This window comes from Chanos chanos, chromosome 6, assembly GCF_902362185.1.
Source record: "Chanos chanos chromosome 6, fChaCha1.1, whole genome shotgun sequence".
NCBI lineage: Eukaryota > Metazoa > Chordata > Actinopteri > Gonorynchiformes > Chanidae > Chanos > Chanos chanos.
The window spans coordinates 19,741,105-19,759,114 of NC_044500.1; the positions used below are offsets into that span (position 1 = coordinate 19,741,105).

Here is an 18,010-nt window from a genome sequence, read left to right on the forward strand (position 1 = left end):
TGTTCACTGATGACCTGTGGCCAGAGTGTGCTTCTACTTCAGCTATAATTACTTCATTGACCACAGTGCACAGCTTCTTCCACATTTCGCTACTCTATGCCCCCCCCCCAACCCCCCAAGTTAAGCAAGACTTGTGATCACTGCTGTTGAAATCCCGAATCCAAAAGGACTTCAATATCACTCTAAATCACTCTAATGACTTTTAACGAGTTTATCTCACTATCATTGGTCGAAAAATGTTCTTCCTGGCAGGTGAACGTCTCTGCTCATGTTTTTGCCAGTAAGTGCCATCTGTGACGGATGGGGAAATATGACCAGTAAGTGAATTAGTCAGGAGGCGTTTATATAGCAGGGGTAGCAGTGGAGTTGTGCCAACATGGGGGATGCCAAGCCAAATCCACACGGGTCAGAACTTCAAAAAATCCTGCACAAAAATAGAATGTTACCATAATGACTTACAACTGAACTTCAGTGTTGAGAATGGAAATAGAATGCCTCTATGAGTTTACCATAAAGACTCAGAACTGAACTTCAGTGTTCAGAAAGGGAAACGATGGCTCCTCTGTTGGCACCTTTTTCATTTCAGGGCTAACTATCAAAAGTTTGTAAAATGTAAGGTGTTCACAGTGTCAAAATGAAGACTATATAAATTTACTATTAAAGTGAACTGTATAAATTTCTTAATCATTCTGCACACCTGAGTTGAATATTTTTCTGCCACTGAATGCTTAGAAGGCATTTTAATCTAGGCTCCATCTTAACCTTTGACCTTTTATAAAATGCACCAGAGTGACTCGGAATACATGGAGTATACGCTAACAAAAATGTGATTCGCTGAGCTCTCTACAGGTGTCACAGGATTCTGCTCTTCATGAAGATTCAGCTGATAACCACCCACTTTCACTTCCCTTTCCTGACACTGCATATTTGGATTTTTAGAGTTTCTGCAATAGGGAAATTAAGGCCTTTTAAAAAATTAAGAACAAATAATGCATGGTTCACCCAAAGCTATTTCCCTTTGGGCTGCAAAAAAAAAAGTCAGAAATGGAGCAAACGTACAACAGAAGGAATGAACTCTCTCTGGCCCCGTCCCTCCTGCCTGCCTTGTGCCTCAGCTGTAATTACTCATTGAATGGGTGACATGAAGAAAGTGCTGACGTAGCAGCATTTTTTCAGCAGTAACAGCACACATCTCACATGGCTTCATGCGTCACGCGACGGCCAATCACCTGGAAACGTATCTCCCACTGCAAAACGATGCACGTCAGAAAAAAAAAAAAGAAAAACAACCACACGTTACTGACATCAAAGGACAATTAAAGTCTCACTGGGCATGAGCGAAAAATGCACTCCAAAATGACCTCTGATGACATCTGTGTTGCTGTTGTGCTGAACTGAAGAAATTGGTAACACAACCAGAACAAGAGCATTTGAGAGTGTGAGTAGGGTGTAAAAAATCTGTTGGATAGTCAAAGATAAAGAGATATATGGAAAAGGAGCAAGACAAGAACTGTAGGGGAGAAAATAACCTGAGGGGGAGTGAGGTGAGAAAGAAAGAAAGGAAGGAAGAAAGAGAGGGCAGAGACACAGAGAGAGAGAGAGAGAGACACAGAGAGAGAGAGAGAGAGAGAGAGAGAGAGAGAGAGTTGTGATAATGGAGGACAAGAGAAGGTTGCTGACCTGCAGTTCATTCTGGGGATTGTGTTACAGTGACAGGACAAGGTCAGGCTACTTAGTTTACCTCTGTGGTTTCAACATCTGTGTTTTATTTAGGATTACCAACAAATCCAGAGGCACTTTTACATAGACAGGCCTTTGTTTTCCATCTAAATATAACAAAAGACAGAAAATAATCAGAGCTAACAATCACACAAAAGAGAAAAGAGCAGAGTCAGACCCGACAAGGAGAAAAAACACACACAGTTCTAATACACAGATAAAGTGTAATGGTGCCCTTTAGGCTGGGTTGAGAATGATAACCGTCATATTTCAATAAAAGACATTTTTGAAGAATTGAAAAGACACTGAAAGAGACAAAAGATGTTAAGTATGAACACCTGGTAACGCTGAGAAATGACAGCTTGGCGGTTCTGAATTAAGTCCTGATTATCTTCAGATAACTAATCTAATCAATTGCAGTTCTAATTGGAATTTTAATGCTTATGATATCCACTTATAATGTTTCCTGTCCATAGAGCAGACTGATGAGGCTTGTCCTTCATCAATTCACCTTAGTCTCATCTAATGTGACCCCCCTAACACAGACACACACGCACGCACATACATGTGCACATACACATATATGGATGCATATACACACTGTGCCCACATAGTCTGTTCCCCTGCTCTGTGTCTCAACTGTGAGGTTAAAAATGGATGTTGTACACCTGCACATCCACACACACACACACACACACACACACACACACACACACACACACACAGACACACGCACACATACACCCCACAGAGTCCACTGTTAGACTCCTAATGTAACAATTACTCAGATACAAATTCAGCACCATATAGATTATTCTCCAGCCCATGTTTTAATAAGACCCGTTCATTTCCTCTGGGCTGCCCCTGTTTGAGCTCCTCTCTCTTTCAGCAGGAGCTCCTAACTGTAGGCAGAGGCGAGCTATTTGTCATTAACCTCTGACCCCCAGCACTGGAGGGGTGGGGGGGGTGAGAAGGGGGGTGTGGACAGGAGGCTGTGAGTGGATTGTGCTCTGTCTGCATACGCCAAGTGAGTGCGATGTAGCCCAGACTGCCCCCCGCTGCTCTGGTAATGAGTAATCAGGTCAGCAGCTTGTCAATAGGTCCATGTGAACTAGGATGGCCCCACAGCTCTCCGGCCACCCGGCAGGACGGCAAGCTGGTAAGCGGCTTGACCCAACAGTCTTCTTCACACACACACACGCATGCACGCACAGACACACGTGCATGCACATGCATAGACATGCACACATACACACCCATGCAAACATATTTACACACACGCACACACACACACACACACACACACACACACACACACACACAAGGGCTGCCGTTAGATGGAAACATTTTGCAATTGTGATTTGAACTGAGATATGATAAACACAAGTTAGCATCTCATATTTTTGCTTAGTTCTCAAGACTAAAATCAGATAAAGGCATAGAACTACACTGTAAAAGGATGTTTTGAAATAATTAGGTCAACTAAATAAAAACTTTAAAATAACTCAACTACTCAGTGACAAAATGGTACAAAATGCTTGAAACCTTTCACAAAATGATTTCTCACACGTCAAGCATGTAAAATCACTAGCAGTTGTTTGTTTTAGTTCAGGTCGGCTTTCGTCTGTCTTTTTTTCCTTTCATACATAACTTCATCATAAGGCTCTAAGTTGTTGTAAAGTATGGGGTAATGCTTGACAGGGTGTCCAGAAAACTAATGAGTCGGAGGCGAAGAACTCCACACGAAGCAGGGTGGCCTTTTTTATTCAATTGCAGCCTTTTGCAGTTTAGCGATCGCACGCAGACACATTGCTATTTTGTTTTTGATTCAATTAATTGTGCAGCCCTAATACACACACACAGGTGCATGCATGCGCGCACACACACACACACACACACACACGCCAAACCCATTTTTGCTCTCCTTAACTCCTGTCCATCCACAGGCCTGTGTGCACATACACTGAGTAGGTGTAGGTCCATCACAGTAGTCTCAGGCTGAATTTCTGCTGTATGGATTTCATAGTTGAAGTTGACATCATTGGGTTGTGATGATTTGGGTTAGAGAGCAAAGGTTTCAAAAACCATCTGTCCTGACTGATCAATACCAAGTACATTGACCAGCTTAAGATCAAAGCTGTTCTCCTGCTCTAGAGATGCCCTGAATAGAATGATAAGGAAAGAAAGAGACAAACAGGAAGAAAAAGAAAGAGGGCAGCAGGCAAAGAACAACTGTGGAGTATTGGCGAGGAACAACATTTCGCTCTTTTTTTTCCCCCTTTGTTGTCCACATTTTTTTGGCCCAACGAGAGAGAAAATGATGTAGGAGAACACTGGAGGAGACACAGCTGGGTAATTACTCTCTTTGCCCTAATTAAACATCATTTCTGTAATTACACTGGTTTCTTTGGAGAGGGGATGGGCCTGGGCAAGATCCAATTTATTAACCAGAGACTCAGCAATCTGAAAAGGATCATAAAATCAGAGCATGGAAATATCTAGAGTAATCAAAAGCCCATTCAGATTTGTTAAGTAGCTTTGATTTAATTTTTTTTTTTTTGGTGACAGACTTGAGGTACGGATGTAAAATACCATGAAAAGCATTTGCTTTTGCACCATGTGCAGTTTTGAATATTTTTCACATGAAACTCAGTCAGTTCTTTTTGTGGGTTGTAGTGGCATATAGGCAGAGTCTGAGAGAAAAAAAAAATAATTACAACAGCAAAATTGTAATTATTCTTTCATTTTGTTTGGTATGCAAGGCCAAGTAAACATGTAGTTTTCATGAGTAAAAATAGTCATTGCCCCTTCAAGTATAATCAACCCGTTTAAGTGGAAAATTAAGGTCAACTCTTGGAATGCTTTGGTCAACAATCGGCCTAGACCAGTCAATATAAAATTATTATTATGGAGATAAGCAACATACAGTTACTGCAATCACAGAATTCCATAATCCAAAGAAATTTCTAAACACCTCAATAATTGTTGTTTGTTCTGTCAGAAATTTTCCAAGGTGTGTGATCCCTCACTGAAGCCAAGAAGAACACCAGGGAAAGTGATGAACCTCACTGGAACTATCCATCTAAAAGAATCAGACATGAAGGTGTAAAATTACTCCCCATAAAAACACAAAAAACAAAAAACAAACCCTACCACAAATGGCAGCTTTCATGGCTCCACCAGAGAGATGCTGAGGAGAAATAGGGTTTATGACAGAGCAGCAAGTCAGAAAAATTGCTGACTATGCAGACCATGAACACTGGTCTCCAGTTTTGGCAAAAAGCACCTGGCTAAACTGGGGTTACATGGGCCTTGTCACATCAGACCAGAACTAGACCCCACGTACAATGCAAGAACAACTGTTACATATGTTGGCTCTAGAGCGGTGATTTGGAGATCATTTTCTGCATCAGGAAATGGCACAATTAATATCACTGCATGCAGCAGCAAGACGATGATGAAAAACACACAAGCAAATCTACATCACGATGGTTAAGAGAGAAGAACTTGAAAGCTTTTAGAGTGGTTTAGTGAACAAATTAAAAGCTTTTAGAGTGGTTTAGTGAACAAATTAAAAGCTTTTAGAGTGATGTAGTGAAAGTCCAGAAAGATAAACCCATGTGTGACCTGAAAAAAAGGAATTCATTTTCAAAAACCCACAAATCTCAGAGCATCAAAGAAGTACCGCATGAAGGAACTGGCTAGCTTTGCTTCTTGCTGTTGTGAGAGACTGATCAATAGCTTCAGAGAGTATTTAGTTAAAATCATTGGTGCTAAAGATGACCTAACTGTGACCAAGTCTGAGGGGATGGTTAGTATTTTTCTTTTTTTACATGAGGCACTGGCTGCTTTACTTTCCTTCTCAAATTGATGAGTATTAACATTTTGTTAAACGTATTTAACGTATTTTAACTTATCTAATAACAGGTGTCAACTGAGGAACTGCACTCAGAGTCAAAATTATGCAAAAAACAGAAAATCGGGGGAGGGGACAATTATCTTTACTGTATGTATGTATAGAGTATTTGAGTTTAAAAAATTACAAATGTGTGTCATCATATTAGAAACGAACTTTTTTCTTTTGAAATTTTGACAATAAATATGAAAAAAATATTTAAAAAAAAACAAAACAAATAAGCCATTCAGAAGGCTGCCATAACATCTGAAAGTCATGTTACATCCCTAAACAATGATCATTTTTTTCTGTTCTGAACAAAGAACTCAGATATGAGTTCAGGCAAAGAATAACAGAAGAGAGAATATCTGCAGGAGAGAACTAAAGGTGAGGTCAGCCGATGAATGAAATCGGGTCCATTTCAAATGGGGTTACTTTTCACCATTCCATGTGATGCATCTGAATCTGCCTGAATAAAAATAGACAGACTTAGTCAAACATTCAATGCATAGTCTTAGAATAGGTTTTTTATTTTTTTTTTGGATTTCGGGCCAAGACTTCGGTAAATGAGTTCAACCCAAGCCCTTGAGACAATGCACGCAGCGGCCCGCGCTCCAGTTCCAAATCCCCTGACAGGCCTTTTTTTTCATAGAGGCCTCTTTCTTTTTTTCTTATCTGATATTCTAATGAGGGGAATCGGAGGAGCGCTCCACCCCGACCACCCGTGGAACGGCCGATGGGATTAGTCAAAGAGCACAAAATAGGTCAACAAGATGCGGAAACGAAAGCACGCGAGCATAATGAACGGCACGGCACAAAGGCAAGCAGGTCTGACACACCACGCGCGTCTCGTTCGACGTGCATGGCTCAGCTCTTAATGGCACACATCCACACACATGTGGATCAGTCCCTGACCTGTTTCTCAAATTTTGGGGGGAGCAACAGACAAGGCATCGGCTCCTGTATTATTTCGCAAGGAAATAGGCCATGCTTGAGGGGAAAAAAACAGAGAACAAACACAGCTTTTTTGGTCAACTGTCAGCTTTTCTGTGTATGGTAATTTGATCACGTTTCCGTTAGATGGTGATCTTGATGATCAATCAAACGTCTTTTCACCTTAATCGTCTACTTGTTTGTTCAAAGCATTAGTAAACAAGCATAGGCGCCACACTGAAAAGCAAAGGCAATTTTTGTATCAAAAGTTGAATTGTTCCATGCAGACATCAGTGAACGCCCACAGATAATCTGTTTATCATGTTCAAAGCCTCTCTGAAGTACAACCATATGACAGCAATATGATTTCTGACCTCATATGATGACATATCTGACTGAATGACCTTGCCTGGGTTACTCAGTGGTGACATTTACCACGTATCACATCTCCTAGGGCTGAGATCAGCCTCATCCAGATAACATTACACACGCACACACACACACACACACACACACACACACACACACCACCCTGGAGCCCTATTCAAAGCCAAAGTCTTATTCAGTTCAACCCCCATTTATCATACACTTTAAAGTGATGGGAGCGCACAATGAGAAATGAGATATATATTCCCGTTGAATGTGGTTTGGGGATTACAGCACAAGATCCCTCGTATGGAATAGACTCTGCCCAAGGCAGAAATTACATGTGCATGTTCAGCCCATTGATAAGACGTATGCTCTCATGTGGAGATTAACATAAGCAATTTGTCACAGAAAATTTGCTGGGTGTTTGATAGGTTACTCTACTTGAATATAGCTGCTTGGATTATCACCAAGAGCCTGTAATACATGAGAGATGAATTATCACTCCTTATGGAACTGTAAGAGCATGTTCAAGTGTGTGTGTGTTCGTTTGTGCATGCCTGTGAGTGTTTCTGTGTGTGTGGGTGTGTGTATGTTCACAGTGAAAGCATTACAGAGTTCAATTTTTTAAGAAAGAATACAACAGTCTTCCACAACTTCCACAACAGATTCTCATGTTAATGCAATTCATGTAAGTTTTATATTCGGTTCCGTCACCGAAACTTTATCATGTTAATTGAAAAGGTAGCTACGGTACAGTTCTTATGTCCTTCAACCTACACATTTCTCAAAGCTAGGTCAATTATGTTTTATGCTTAACCGACTGAACAAAAAAAAGACAAAATGGGAGCATTGCCCATGAGAACAGGCAATGCCTATGGGAAAGGTAAAGAAAATGTACAAGGGTAAAATATAGACGACAGAGCTATACATGAGTGCACAATGTGCATGTAGTGCGGCCCATCCTGCAGTGAACGCATAGCCGTCAACCCCCTCTCTGCAGTTACCACACAATGTGACAGAGCCTGGTACATGTCAGCCACTCATAAGGGACTTACGCTCTCTATCTCTCCTTCCTTCACGACTTTTTCTTTTCTCTGCCTTTCTCTCTTTCTCTCACCAACACTTTCTGCCTCCAAAGGCTCCGTCATTGCTCTCTCTCTCACTATCAAACATTTTCATTTCCACAGTTATTCAACACATCAGCTCAGCAAATGGCGTACATTCCGGTCAAAAGCAGTTACCCTGATGATTTTTGAACAATTGTCTGGTGCATGTTTTTTTTTTTTTTTTTTTTTAAAAAACCTGTCTTGAAACCGAAACTATAAAGCTAACAGTACAAGCTCCACTTATACATGGTGTAGAATGAACACTCAAAACAGCAACAAAAGGATTGCTTTGGCTCAGCAAGCTCAGTTACCCCCCCCATCCATCCCTCCCCCACCCCCCACCAAAAAAAGACAAAATCCATACACAGGTGCTTGACCACTGTCATGGTAAAGGGTGAATAGCATATATTCTCCAGACCCAGCACAGTTAATATGGTTCTAGAACATGCAGAGTGGACAGCAGCATTGATTGTGTCATTTCAAACTGAACCCTTCCTCTCCACCCAGCATCCAGTCATCCGACACCTCTGACACTTCATGTTTGCTCCATTTGTGTTTTATGACATGCATTTCTAACAATGAATTATAACAAATGCTAAACACTAGGGAAATGCTGAATCATGTGAATTGATTACAGAAACGGTTGAGAATAGTGCTGTGTTAGTATCCATCATTCATACCACACTCTGCCTCATAAAATGGAGACTCCAAATGATGTATTGAGCATTTTGAAGAGTGTTTTTCAGTTGGTCCTTTTTTTCTGCTGAGGTTGTCCTGTATTGTCAGAACTGTGGCTTTGATCTGAATCTGTACCATGTCTTTAGAGTCCATAATAACAGCCTTTCATTGCAGGAGATGCTGTGTGCCGCCTGCATCCTGGCTGCAGAAACAGACCGTATTCATCTGCATTGCTTGCTCGGCAGAAATTACGATGGTTATGCGATGGTTACACGACCTTCTAATCCACAGTCTGTTGCTTTCAGAGATAAGCCTTTTAAAAAAGTTCAACCAGACTCTCTATTCCAAGTAAGAGAGGAACTGGTGTGAGGCTCCAGTGTTGAGGCTTTTATCCGATGGTCCTGCAATCCTATGCTTTACAAAAACAATTCTTCAATACATGTTCTTCATTTTTCATTTTGTGTTGTTGTTGTTGTTATTATTAGGATTATAGGATTATTTAGCTTGTCTGAGAAGTGCGGCACATGGCATTAAGTCAAATGTATGCAAACATTATGTTAACACTTGTCATTGTGTATTATGGCTTCATAAAATCATTAATGACAGAGCAATACACTTTAAACTCACACGGACATCCTATGATTTGTACCTCGATATTAAAGCTTGAGCCTACTGTGTAGACTTCATATACTTTATAGATCAGATGATGTTTATCAGCAATGCTGATGTATTGCACTGATAACTCTGTGGCCATTGTACTAAAGTGATGATATTTGATGACCTGTGCTATTTTTCTGCTGATTCATTTTCACTTCTGCAAAACCAAGAGTAACAGTTACCAGGCTATTGTGGTACCAACTATCAGTCATTTTTAGATATGTACAAAGACAAACCAAGTGGGTGTAGAGAGGGTAGTTTAAAATATAGCTTGAAAAATGTAACATTTTTAGGAAACAGATTTTGAAAGCGGTTTGTAATTTCATTACAAAATGTGACACCTTTGCCTTGTCACAAAGTATTCTCTCATTAAAGAGTTTTAAATTCCACATAGAACAATGTCAATCAAAAATGTTTTTTTTTCTTTTTTTGTCTTGTGGCCTGGTAGACCAAATCAGCCACCTTTGTATACAAGTCCAAAGGTTACTGTACAGTTTGTGTTTCCCACACTCCCTATCCTTGTTTGCACCTGCCTGTCCTGTGAGCCTTTGCACTTCCTGTTAACTCTCGGTCCAAAGGAACCCACCAGCATCAAAGGTCATATTCTGCTGGCAGCCTCACTGTTTCCCTGTGTGGCCATCAGGTGCTGAGGCCAAAGTTTCCTCTGTTTATGTCCTCTGTATGCCACACAGAGGGCTTTAGTCTGGAATAACCTGACCTTTGCACTTTTTTTTTCATCTGTATTTGTTGTTATACTGAGTGGAACACAACTCCGCCAACAAAACCTTGAATTTCAGCCCCAAACCCTAATGATCAGCCTGAATCCACTGGAGATGATAAAGTAAAAACAATGAACTGGGTGAATTAATGTTTTGCCCAAATGCGATCATGCTAAAAAAGAACTTTGTGCACCCACCACTATATTCTGAAACTAGTTAATCAGAGCTTGTTCCGACAATGAATGCATTGTCGTTATTGGTTATGGAAGCACCTTATTTTTGTTGGGATGTGGTTCGTGGAGTGTTCTAAGGAAAGCACAGCTAATTCCTAATTTAATCCTAAGTAATCTCACACCTTAAATATACGTACACATATGAGTCATTCAAAGACTATGTCTCCTTTTTGTGATCAGATGCAGACAAGCAAGTGCAAAGGGCAAGAGTTGTGGGTGTGGAGAGGCAAGGAAAGAAAATAAAATATAAAAATTGAAAAATTACTCTGAAAGCAATACTTGGAGGAGAAGGGTCAAAAGGTGAAAGGAAAAAAAGAAGACAGTTTTCCTTTAACATCCGAAAACTGTTGAAGCTAAAAAGGTGGCAATGCCTTCCTACCGACCCAGACTCATCCAGGGGACGTGGTGTCTGACTTCAGCATAGACTAGCAGCAATGTGAGGGTATGACAGAAGATAACGGATCCTTTTGTCTTAGAGAGTGAGCACACACACACACACACATTCTGTGCTCAGACAAGAACTGTATGAACTTAATACTTGGTCCCGCCAGAATATCTTTCATTTAGAAGCTCAGTTTACTTTAGCCCTTTCCTCCAGTCTTTAATTTTTTCCCTCTGTAACTTACAAATAGTTTAATTTTGAATATCAGAATAAATACAGCATCACAGGCTGAATGTTAACGCAACAGCTGACATTTTTCCTCAACGAGTGTTCCTCGACCAACGTGAAGCCTTTTCAATACGTTTGTTAATACTTGTTACGTAGACTGCTAAACTGCAGCTTGGGCAATGTGTCCTTTTCATAAGTGTTTTACGGGGTACGTAATCTAAATGAGTACCATACAACACATGAATTAAAACACAGGCTTCCGTGTGAGTTTTGAATCCATGTAATTAAACATTAACGTGGGGTTTTCTTGTTTGTTTGTTTAATTTTTGGTTTGTTTGTTTTTTTTTAGTTCCTAATTAAAAGTTAACACGTACGACTGCAATCGCGTGGGTAGAGGTTAATACGGCTGCTGTACCTTTAAGGCTAGCGTCCATGCTGGGTAAGGGAGGAGTGTACATGGCAATGCAGAGTGCCGGGGATACCTTGAATAAACAATTCACCCAGTCGACTGCAGAAGTCAAAGCCGAGCTAACCGATCCGCGACAGAGAAAGCGGCTGAACGGTATCTGTGCGTGTGGGGAAAACGCGTCGACTCCAGTACACAGTGCAGACTTACGTTTCATATGTGTCGGCATTGTTAAAGAAAGATACCTATTCCAATTACACTCCCCACAGATTTTCGCGCGTTTCAAAAAAACAAAAACAAAAACAAAAAGAGTAAATTTCAACGGAATCTCATCTCCATCTGAACAGGTACGTGCGGAACATCGTGTAGCCCATACATTCGTGGGGGGGGGGGGGGGGTCATGTGGCTAGTGCGAGGCAGTTTCTCCACTGGGTTTAAGATATGTGTATACACTAACATATGTAATCTTGATTACTGTCAAGGGAACAAGTCATTGTGTTTAGAGGTAGCCATTGCGTATTAGCGTGGGTATGTTAAACGGTGATGTAGCAAGCGAGAGCGTTACCATTTTGTTTTCACTCTCCATTCCTTTATTAGTAACCAGAAGACACGTTGTGTTACGGAATTATATGTACACTGTAATGACACGAAAATAAACAACACATGGAACATAGCGTACGTTATGACAAGTGGTAAGGGATGCTTCAGCTGAGAAAAGTGCTCTTGTTTTTAATACAGAATAGCCCCCTGGCCTTTTACGAGACGGTGTGTATGTGAACACTAAATATACTCAACATGTTTTACGTTGTGTTGTCGATGTTGTTTTTTGATGTATCGGTCTTCTCAAGTTTTAGACCTGACATGTAGGTCTTTTCCCAAGATCTCTAATGTCTTTTTAAGCAAGCTACTTGTTAGAATTGTTAGTGGCGGTGGAAATGTTGTTTACATTCTTGATAAGACTTGTCAAGGATTTTTTTCTTTGGGAATGAGTTTTTTTTTTTGAGTAATGTCGCTTAAAATGTATCTCAAATGTCGATGCTGGTCGAGAAGTGCCACATGGATTCACGGCTCTGAGTGATGGCTTGAATGGCCTTGGTAATGACTGAGAGATACGTATGGATTTTGGCATTGCTTGCTGGGTCATCATTAAGTTCCCTGCTTCCTTCAATCGATACTGAAACTTAGGAAAGCAGTAGCCAGAGTCTGAGCAATAGTTAGTAGGCTTAGGGGCTCAAAGGGGAAAGGTCACTCATTTGTTAGTTAATGTTTTTTTTTTAAACGTACCCTTCCACTGTCGTTTGACGTATTAAAATACATGTGTAAATATGCATAGATTCTTAAAGTCCCCTTAAATTCTGTACAGTGTTATTTTAATAATCCATCATCTTTCAGTTACTTACCTCTCACCAATGCTGAATGGAGAACATTTAAGTAACTAAGTATATTAAATCCCAAAGATATCTGGCAAAGCTAGTGTAGTCACCAAAACATGTTGCTGATTTGAGTACAGCCCCCAATACAAGAATTTTGTTTTTAACCATTACCCATGTGTGTTTTAAGAGCTTGTATCATTTTTAATGAGTTACTCTGGTGTCTGTGAGCTGTGATATGCTGACATTCTAACTTAAATGACTTTTTCTTCAAACACCAGGTGTCTCAGTACCACTTTTACAGCTCAGCCACCAGTTTTTCTGTGTCCTTAAAGCTGGTTTTGGCCACCTTCTGTGTAAATATGAACATCCTAATGTCTCCCAGTGTCTGTGGACCGAATTTGTTGAGCCTGTTCACACACTGACTAGCCCTGGTGCTAGCGCTTAAGTACTGAGCTAAACTTACATTTCATTTCTTTTTTTAAAATAGTTGACATTTGTGTTTAGAGCTCCTGGTCCTTCCTCAGATTACAACATCCCTTTCTAAATCATTTGTCAAAACGACTAAAAGGGTATATTTACATTATTGTGCTATTTTGATCCTCAGAAGCATCAAAACATAGTCCGTAGAGGATGCTTTGGGTGACATGCAAGAATAATTCCTCTTACTTGTCTTGCTTCATAACATCAGAGTCAAGATGTCCTGAATGTTCTGTGTTAGTTCAGTGAAATGACCTTTTTCAGCTTATCACATTATAGCTTGGGTTATGGACTTTGACCTTTATGCTGATTGCAATTAGCCCAGAAATGCTATGGGGCTTTAAGCGCAGCGAGGAGCTTGAAGAAAGCAAAAACGATCGAACACGATCAGATTGCGTACGAAAGAGCGAGGGAACAGGATGAGGGATTGGACGATGCTACAGAAGAGGAGTCAGAATGGTGGAGTAAGGGAGTCATTGGTCATGAGGTGGTGACAGACTCATCTGTTGAGGGCGGAGACGGTCATAAACGCCCCTTAATCATGACCCGTAATTGATTGGCCGCCATCCGGGTGGAGTTCTATTATTCATACTTTGCAGAAATCCCCTCTCCGTGCCCACACAGAGAGATCGGGGTCAGATAAATCAAGCCGAGAAACTCACACAAGCAGTCACCCGCCTGAAAGAAGACAACTAGCCAAATGTGATGTAGTAAACAGGCCGGATCAGTGAGGGGATGCTAGCAGAAAACTTCGCATTACGTCTTTTTTTTTTCTTTCCTTTTACTGTGGCTTTTAAAATAGGCTTGGTTAGAGCTGTGCTGGAACAAAAGAAGAAGAAGAAGAAAAAAAAAAGACATATGCAAGCAGAGAGAGTACTGTGTTAAACTAATGGCGTAAGCAAAACGCAGAGGGCAAAAAGGAACTAGAAGCGTCTTAAATCATATCTTCCAGTGCCAGCTCATCTGTCTGCAGGGGAGCTTGCTGAAAATGATTTTTCCATCTGTGGAATAGAAATGTCATCCTAGGGCGACAGCGGAGCTCCGGTGACATTTTTATAGAGTAAGGTTGCATTATACATGCGATTTATGGGAATAAGTGCAGTCGGTGAAGCCTCCCACATGCGTAAATACATGCGACAAGCTCAAGGAGAGGGAGACGAGAAACAGAAAGAGAAGTCAAGTAGTAAGATCAAGTTTCAGATATTGTTTATACATATATATATAAACATTTGTGTGGTGGATTTTTTTTTCCATCATAACTCTCTTGATGAGGAGATGCTGTTTATCAGTTATTTATGCCCCCTCCCCCTTTTTTTGACCCTCCTTTTTGTTTTCTACCCTCAAACACACTTCTATTTTACTACAGTAGCTGCTCCTGGTGAATCGAGGAGGGGTGTGAGCGAATGGTTACACCAGGGTATTGTGAAATACTCTGAAATGATCGGACCAGATAAACGTCCCAGCTTTGGTTCACTTTTGGTGAAGATATTTGGGACAATCTTCTACGTTTTGAGATGCGTTTCGGCCAGTCCGGCTATTAAGAACTTTTCCAGGAGTGTCTGAACCTGTAAGCGTAAGGGATACTCTGGGAATGTGGAGCCATGGTTAAACTGGTCTTAGAACTGTTATTTAAATGGCGCCGTAATTTAACCATGCAGGGGAGGGTTATATTAAGCAATGCCCACAGAAGGAAAAAACAAAACAAAACAAAAAAAAAGAAAAAAAAAGGAACAGCGGCGGCTCTCGGGAACACCAGTCATTCCGAGCCAGGCCAATCTGGTGACTTTTCCGAAGGTCATGGGCAGGCTGTCTGCGACGAGCTGACGGATTGATGCATGCCCCCCTCCCTGTCGGGCGCAGAACTCAAAGTCCAAGGACAGCGCAGTGCTGTCCTATTTGGTTGCTAGAGGTGGAGGGGGGTGTTGTCCTTCACAACTTCTTAGCTGGCCTGTGTTTTCTGGAGGCTTCAGAGTTCAGCCAAGGGCATTGCGTTTTGTACAATAAGCTGTGTGTGTGTGTGTGTGTGTGTGTGTGTGTGTGAAAGAGAGAGAGAGAGTGAGCAGCAAGCACATCACCTTTTACATAATCATCTAGCTAGTCTAGCGCAGGTCTCTGACATTGCTCATGCAACTGACTGGAAATGGGTAAAAAAAAAAGGCAAAAAGGGCGGGAAACTGTGGAAAGGGGGTGTGGAGGTGTGTGTCGAGGTGTGGCGGCGGTAAAACGTATCTCAGCTTCATTACGTCTTGCTGTTGGGAAAGCTTTTTGTAGAAATTAAATTTGTTTGGCAATTAACTAAAAGGGGATTTTCAGAATTTATGAATGACTGAGAAGATTGATCTATTGCACAAGAAGGGCACAAAAGCATGCACTGGTGAAGTGAAGGTGAAGGTTATGGATTTACTGCTTTGCTGGAATGTTTCTCTGAACCTGGGGAGGAAAAAAAAAAAGGTTAGGGCAAGGACTGTTGGAGGTTCAGTATGTAGCCTGAGAATGTGAAAAAGCACGTTTGTACACTGTTGTATCAGAGTTGGCATAAAGTCCAAAACCTTTAGGTAGAAAGTTCGTCTCAAACAGGAGTTACACATAATTCTGGTTAACTCAAAAGGTAGTTAAGTTGAAACATATGTTCAGAAATCTTGTCGAGTTGTAACATCTTGACATGGTTGATTTGACCTCCTTCATCTTGATACCCAGTTTTCACATCTATGGCTTTATTTTTTTGTTTTATGGATCTGAAATAATTTGAACAGTATTTGAACAGCAGTTGACACCAAATGATCCAGCTGTTATGATTTTTCAGCCAAACGATAAATGAATGAATGAAATAATGTAAAATAACCTGTGGCTCGAACCACCTGTGTGTGTTTTTCAGAGACTTGATTAACACTAGTTCACCACACCATATCATTTCTAACATATGGTAAAAGAAGATTAGAGCATCTGGAAACTTCTACCCAAGCCTTCAAGTCATAGATTACTCCTAATCTGGTGTTTGCATCTTAAAGTCTATCTTATATTTGCTATTTGGGATGAAATCACACACATAGTGGGTTCCCATGAGGGGAACACTCCAAGACCTGACGCCATTTGCCTCTGATTAAAGTGAGGCTTGGCTTAAGCTCTGTGGCCTCCGGGCCGATCCGTCACTTTGCCAGAGACCTGGAACACACAGTCGGATAGAAACTTGACCAGGCATAGTGCTTAATCAGATGAAGTTGGATATAACTAATGACATTAAAAGAAAAAGTGTCCACCCTTCCTTCATCTTGATCTGAAGTTGCAATTTTTTTAATGGTCGACATGGAAGTTTCTGGTCGTGTCCACAAATGCCAAATATTTTAATGAGTCCTCTTGCTCATATAGGGAATTTTAGGACAATTTTACTATATCTGTTGCCATCATTCTTCCTGGTGTGGAGTAAGCTGATATTGAATGAACACGTTCTCTTGTCTCCATGTCTTCATATCTTCATCACTTAACTTCATGTCGTTTCTTATACATAAAGTCTGCATTGGAGCGGAGGTGTCAGACGCATATTAATGTCATTTAAGGGAGAGTGTGTTTGGGTGGCTGGGCTAAGTTACCGCTCTCAAGAGAAAGCTTGTCTTATCTGTTGCTGAGAAAGCTGGTCTTATCTGTTGCTGAGCAACAGTGACTACCATGACAACAGCGGTGGTTATTGTAGTTCAGTCTGTCTCCCGGAGGACTCGCCCTTTAAGTTCAGGTCATGGGCCATGGCACATTGTGTCCACGTAGTCTGTTTGCCCTCTGTGGGTCTCCACTGTGGAAGGAATTTGGTGTGTGGAATTGATGGCTGAGCTTGGACAGCTGGATAAACATTTCAGTTCTCTGTTTTCAGTGTGTCACTTTGATATGCAAATATTCTATGCCGGTCACCCTACGACAGAAGGAGGAGGAGGTGTCTTTTATTTAGGTCTTTTGTTTTTTGTTTCTCTGTGGGTTTTTTTGTGCGCGTGTGTGTTTGGTTGACTTTTATTGCCCACTTTGCCCTTTAGCAAGGAAAGCCCTTCGTGTGTGTCTCTTCTTCAGAGTCAACATTATAGTGCAGCTGTTTTTCTCCATTTGATTGTCAAATAGACATTTAAACTATAGCACCATTTCCTGTCCAGAATATCAGCCCCCTCCTCTCCCTTCGTTTGAAGGAAGGTATATACCGGACAGCAGCTGGGCCCAAATTCGGAGTATCAACTCTCGCAAAAACCCATGTTTGCGTCAGCTAAAATTATAACGCCCAGGGTCAGCATCTTTGGTGTGCTCTCTGAAGTTTTTGGAAATTTGTTTTAGTCACTTGGGCTCAGAGGTGGCATTACACAAACGTTTGTGTCCCTGAGGCCTTTGTGAGTCAGCATTGTCATGTGGTAAAACTATGCCATCGTCAGAGACACAGGCGGTAGACACTCTCTCTCTGTCTCTCTCTCTCTCTCGGTGTGGTGGTGTTTATATGGAACCACCGCGTGGTCCTATAAATGGCCCTAAGCATGTCCCAGGTTGTTTTTGCTCGAGCTGTAGATGATTACAACTGATAGTCCCAACCACTCTCCTACGCCACTTCGCTGGTGTATTTTTAGTGGGCATCGCCAATAATGGGTTTGCAGAAACCTGATCCAGCTTACCCAGTTGAGGGGATAAAGGGCATTGGAGCCTTTGCTCTGTGTGTGTGTGAGAGAGAGAGAGAGAGAGAGAACCACAGTTCAAGGTTGTTATCCTATTCAGGAGTCACGACAGGGTCAAGCTGGTTTTAATTTGCTCTTGGCCAAGGTCCGAAGCCATGTACTCTCCTCTAAACCAATGATTTGGTTTAATTATGAACA

General features: G+C 41.2%; 1 protein-coding gene across 1 annotated transcript in view; it reads left to right on the plus strand.

Moving 5' to 3' along the window:
* Positions 1-11,512: 11,512 nt before the first annotated feature.
* Positions 11,513-18,010, plus strand: part of zgc:153372 (arsenite methyltransferase) — a 41,605-nt gene continuing 35,107 nt past the window's right edge. The window contains exon 1 of the mRNA XM_030776222.1: positions 11,513-11,672. The gene's annotated coding sequence lies outside the window, so the exon portion shown is untranslated. The remainder of the gene's footprint in view (positions 11,673-18,010) is intronic.